The 4,884-nt window shown below is 58.0% G+C and overlaps 1 long non-coding RNA gene across 1 annotated transcript in view; it reads left to right on the top strand.

Annotated features, from left to right (window-relative positions):
• The window catches only part of LOC110392318, an 8,941-nt gene continuing 4,063 nt past the window's right edge, over positions 7-4,884 (top strand). The window contains exon 1 of the long non-coding RNA XR_002434305.1: positions 7-468. This is a non-coding gene — a long non-coding RNA (uncharacterized LOC110392318). The remainder of the gene's footprint in view (positions 469-4,884) is intronic.

The raw sequence follows: 4,884 nt of genomic DNA on the forward strand, positions 1-4,884 counted from the left end.
CCCCCCCCCTCATGACTGGGGGCAGGCGGTCATGGCGAGCTGGGGGGCCCACGGGATGGTTGAGCACAGCAGCACCGAGCACCGGACTGCGCCCCACGCTGCCTGGGAGCAAGGTCAGCTCAAGATCCAGACGGGTGCTTGCCCCCGGCGCAGGCGGAAGGAACCGCTCCAGCTCCAGGCTCTGCTCTGTCCCGCTCCCCGCCTTGAGCTTGGACTCGTGCACACAGAACACCTATGGGTGCAGGTGTTGGGTCACCGCAGCCCCAGGCTCCGTGCCGCTGCCTTGGGGTGGGAGCTGCGTGCCGAAACCCACCCGGCAGCGTCCGGCGCCGCTTCTGCCGTGAGTGCGAGGTCTAAGCTGGAAAATCATTCCCTTTGGAATAAAAGCATGAAGCTCGACACGTAGGGTCGCCGAGCAGCTTCTTTTCCGATGTGTTCTCACTCGTGCGTAACGAGAGACTTCGCCCTGTGAGTATGAAAGTACCTCGCTCCGCTCTGTTGTTACCAGCAGAGGCATCCGAGCCACTTTGGGCTGCAAGGAAAACGAAACCACCTTCATTTTGAGCTGTGATCTGGATGCAGTGCAGGGGAGATGTTTGTAACCGCGTTGAGAGGTGGTGCGTTGGGGGGAGGGAGATGAAGGAGATGAACAGGCCTGCCCTGCTGGATCGGTGTCCTGGCGGCAATGTACCCGCAGCACGAGGCCATCCCGTGCCCAAGCTTTCCGTTTTTGCTCGTAGGGAAGATGAGGATTCGGTCAGAGCACCAGAAATATTAGGAGGAATTTTGTCACTCCGAGGGTGGTGACGTGCTGGAACAGGTTGCCCAAGGAGGTGGTGGATGCCCCGTCCCTGGAGGCATTCAAGGCCAGGCTGGACGTGGCTCTGGGCAGCCTGGGCTGGTGGTTGGTGACCCTGCACTCAGCAGGGGATTGAAACTCGATGATCTTTGAGGTCCTGTTCAACCCAGGCCATTCTGTGACTCTGTGAAATGGTGATGAGGGTGCAGGACGCGGGGTGAGAGCACGGGGTGACTGGGGCTGCTGTTCTGGAGCTCTTCCCCCCCCCCCCCCTCCTTGTGACTGAGAAGAGAGAATTGCGAGATGCTTTGTGCTGGAAGGAGATCTCTCACTTTCCGCTTTGTTACTTGCTCGTTAGAGAGCCGTCCCACTCGGGGCCAGGATTTTCAGAAGCGATGAGTCGTCTGGGGTCCCGTGCTCAATTAAGTCTTAATTTTCAGAGGACTGGTGCTAGAGATTTTCAGAAAACCAGGTTAGGGCGTTCTTCAAACACCCCAAAATGATCCTATGGAAAATCAGGCATTAAATGCAGCTCTGCGCAGCCGATCGCCGCAGCTGATGGAAGACCATGGTGGGCTCAGTCCCAGTGACTCCCAGGCCGTGACAGTGGTTCTTGTCCAGTCTCACGCCCAGTTCCAGCAGTGGCCGTGGGCTTTGCCGTGCTGCAGCTGTGACCAGGTCTGCTCAGGCCCGTCAGCAGCAGGCACAGTCGGATCTTCCTCCTGGCGTGAGAGGTTTCCAGCTCCCTTGTTCTCCTGGTACACCATCTTTGCATGAGATGTTGCCATGGCCCAGTTACCCTACGACGTGGTGGTGCTGGCTGCTCCGTCGTCCCTGTGTGCCATGGTTTGGTTGGGGTTGGGAGCAGAGCGGTGCTGAGCAGCCCGGGGCGTGCAAGGATGTGCAAGGATTTCCCTGTCTGTGCCTCCCGTCGCCCGCTCTCCCCTTGTCTCAGCTCTTGGCTTGGAGTCTGTGGATTTAAAGGGAAGCTTTTCACTGTCTGTTTCAAACCTACCAGTAAGCTGAGGGGGATGGCAGCCCCTTGCCTGGCTCAGGGGATGTTCCAGGTAAACCAGGCATCATGGGATTGGCTTAGCCTAGATGTATCCGTGAGAAAAGCCTCCCCATCCGTCTGCTTGGTCAGGAAACAATGAAGTCCGAAGTCACACTTAGCCCTGTCCTTCCTCCTCTACCTGCAGCGTTCGGAATCTGTCCGTGTCTATGTAGAATTTATCAGTTTTGAACACGTGTGCTGGTGAGTGAGCCTGTAGATACCTACCTGTGGTATGGGTGGTTCCAGGTACGTTTATACACAGCTGGCTATGGCAGGAAACAAGGGGAGGCAGAGGCTCAGAGCGCAGCACGTTTATAAAAGGGCCGTGATCCATCGCCCACCCCCGTGGCACGAGCCCCAGGGCTGTGCTGGGTCCCATGGGCTCGCCCCGCTGGGCACAGGGCAATGCAGGAGGGTGGCAGCTTGCACAGCGACGCCTGTTGCTCCTGGCATTGCTTCTACTGCAGAGCATTGCAGTGCAAGAGGGGAGGGTTGTTCCCTGCTTGCCTTGCAGATAAAAAGCGACCGGGTCGGGCAGCTCAAAGCCCTGATTTGTGGCAGCTCTCTCTGGTTGTGCTGTGGGAAAAGCGCAGTCCTTTCCATTCAGGAGAGCCCCTTGGCTGACTGCTTTCAGGCATCAACGCTCCGTTGTTCAGGGCCTGGGCATTAAACCTGGGGGGGCAGGGGAGGGGGCACAGCCTGGGGACTTAGGGTCAGAAGAACCCTGTGCTGCAGAGGGCGGCACGGCAAGCTGGAGCAGTGAGACATGGTCTGAAAGCAAGATGGAAACTTGGGGGGCGGTTGAATTAACTCTTCGGTTTGGTTTTTAATTGGACCTTGTGCTTGAATTCCTTCTTGCTGCGCTGGGAGCGGGGAAGGCAGGGTGCCGTGGTGCTGCATTCCCTCCTCAAACCACGCCGGGGACGCGGCGTTGGGTTTCGGGCTGGAAAATTGCCCTGCCGTCCTGGAGAGGTGAGGTCTCTCTCCAGCTGTATCCAACAGGAGCGTGTGAACCAGCTCGGAATGGAAGCTCACGTGCACCTCTTGCTTTTCAGCCCGGAGCCGTTCAGCGTGTGTTCAGAACTGGGGCAGGAGCTGGGGTGGGCACAGGGCACGGTCCCTGTGCTGAGCAGCTGAGTGCTGCTGCCATGGAGCTCTGTGCTGTGCCCCCCAAGCGCAGCCCATGTCCCAGGTGGGCTGGGAGCTCCGAGTACACGGTTGCCAGGTTCTGAAGCTGCTTGCAATGAGGTTTGGGCCGTGATTGACCCCTGCGTGGCCACTTGCAACGAAAAAAGAAGCCTTTGGTCAGAGCAGCCATGCGTCGTTAGCTAATTATGGACAGTGCCTTAGCTTACCTTGGGAATTATGCACCATTTTTATAGGTCTGAGCAGAAGCGGGCGCCTCCAGGAGCGCACAGAACACGCTCGACCATCTCTGCTGCGCATTTCGGCGACGATTTCAGGGCTCTTGGGGTTGGATGCAGTTCTCGTTGGTCCCGACGCGGCTGACGTTCCCGGGTTGCAGGCAGTGAGGTGACCTCTGAGTGTTGGTTGGTGCAGGCGGTGCCGTCTGATGGGGCATCCCCAGGAACCTGAGCAGCGTTTGCTACCTGTGCGTGCACAGAAACCTCCTGAAGCAGAGAAAACAAGCAATTAGGCTCCACGATGTTCCGATATCTCACCCAGAACTCACTTACCTCACTGCTGGAAGGGCATTCCAGTACTGCTCCGACCTCTCCAGGAAGCGTTGTGCAACGATGAACTATTTCCCGATGACTGTTACCTGTCCCCTTTCCCATCCTGCGTATGAAGATGCTGCTGAGATGCGCTGCGTGCAAAATGTATTTTTGTATCCGGTACCAATCCGGAGACGAATCCTTCTTCCCCCCCGTGGAGTCGCGGGGCATTTGTACAGGGCAGGTTCTTCCCCCTCTCTCGTTCATTTTCTCCGATCGTTGGGACGGGTGCCGACCATGACAAATCCTTTCTCGTTGACTCCGATGCTCGTGGATGGTTTTTTCGGGACTCTCCGAAAACTGCGGAGCCGCCCTGGCCGCGCTGTAGGGATTTCCCCTTCTTGGTGGGTTCTGAGTAACCACGACCTCTCCTGCAGAACGCCGTTATCCAGGTCCTCACGGAACCAAACTCGGGATGGGATATCCCAGACGGAACCACACGGCTCCCAGGGGCTCTGAATGGCTATCGGCGGCTCTCAGTGACTCCCAGTGGCCCTTGGTGGCCCTTGGTGGCCCTTGGTGGCTCTCGGTGGCTCCCAATGGTTCTCAGTGGCTCTCGGTGGCTCTCAATCACCCCCCATGGCTCTCAGTGGCTCCCAGTGGCTCTCGATCACTCTCAGTGGCACCCAGTAGCTCTTGGTGGTTCTCAGTTGCTCTCAGTGGCTCCCAATGGCTCTCAGTCGCTCTCAGTGGCTCCTGATGGATCTCATTTGCTCTCAGTGGTTCCTGATGGCCCCCCGTAGCTCTTGATGGAGCTCAGTGGCTCCCAGTGGCTCTCAATGGCCCCCTGTAGCTCTCAGTGGCTCTCACTGACTCTCAAAGGCTCTCAGTGGCTCCCAATGGCCCCCCGTAGCTCTGGGTGGCTCTCAGTGGCTCTCAGTCGCTTTCAGTGGCTCTCAATCACTCCCAGGGGCTCCCAGTGGCTCTCAATCATTTTCAGTGGCTCCCAGTAGCCCTCAGTGGCTTCCAGTGGCTCTTGGTGGCTCTCAATTGCTCTCAGTGGCTCCCAATAGCCCCCCTTAGCTCTCGGTGGCTTCCAGTGGCTCTCTGACTCTCAGTTGTTCTCAGTGGCTTCCAATAGCACCTGGTGGCTCTTGGTGGCTCTCAGTTGCTCTCAGTGGCTTCCGGTGGCTCTCACTGACTCTCAAAGGCTCCTAGTGGCTCTCAATGGCTCTTAGTGGCTCCCAGTAGCCCTCAGTGGCTCTCAGCGGAATTCCTTACCTCTTGGTGGCTTCCAGTGCCTCTTGGTGGCTCTCAGTTACTCTTGGTGGCTCCCAGTGGCTGCCAATGGCTCC

The sequence above is a fragment of the Numida meleagris genome, chromosome 1 (genome assembly GCF_002078875.1).
Source record: "Numida meleagris isolate 19003 breed g44 Domestic line chromosome 1, NumMel1.0, whole genome shotgun sequence".
Lineage (NCBI taxonomy): Eukaryota > Metazoa > Chordata > Aves > Galliformes > Numididae > Numida > Numida meleagris.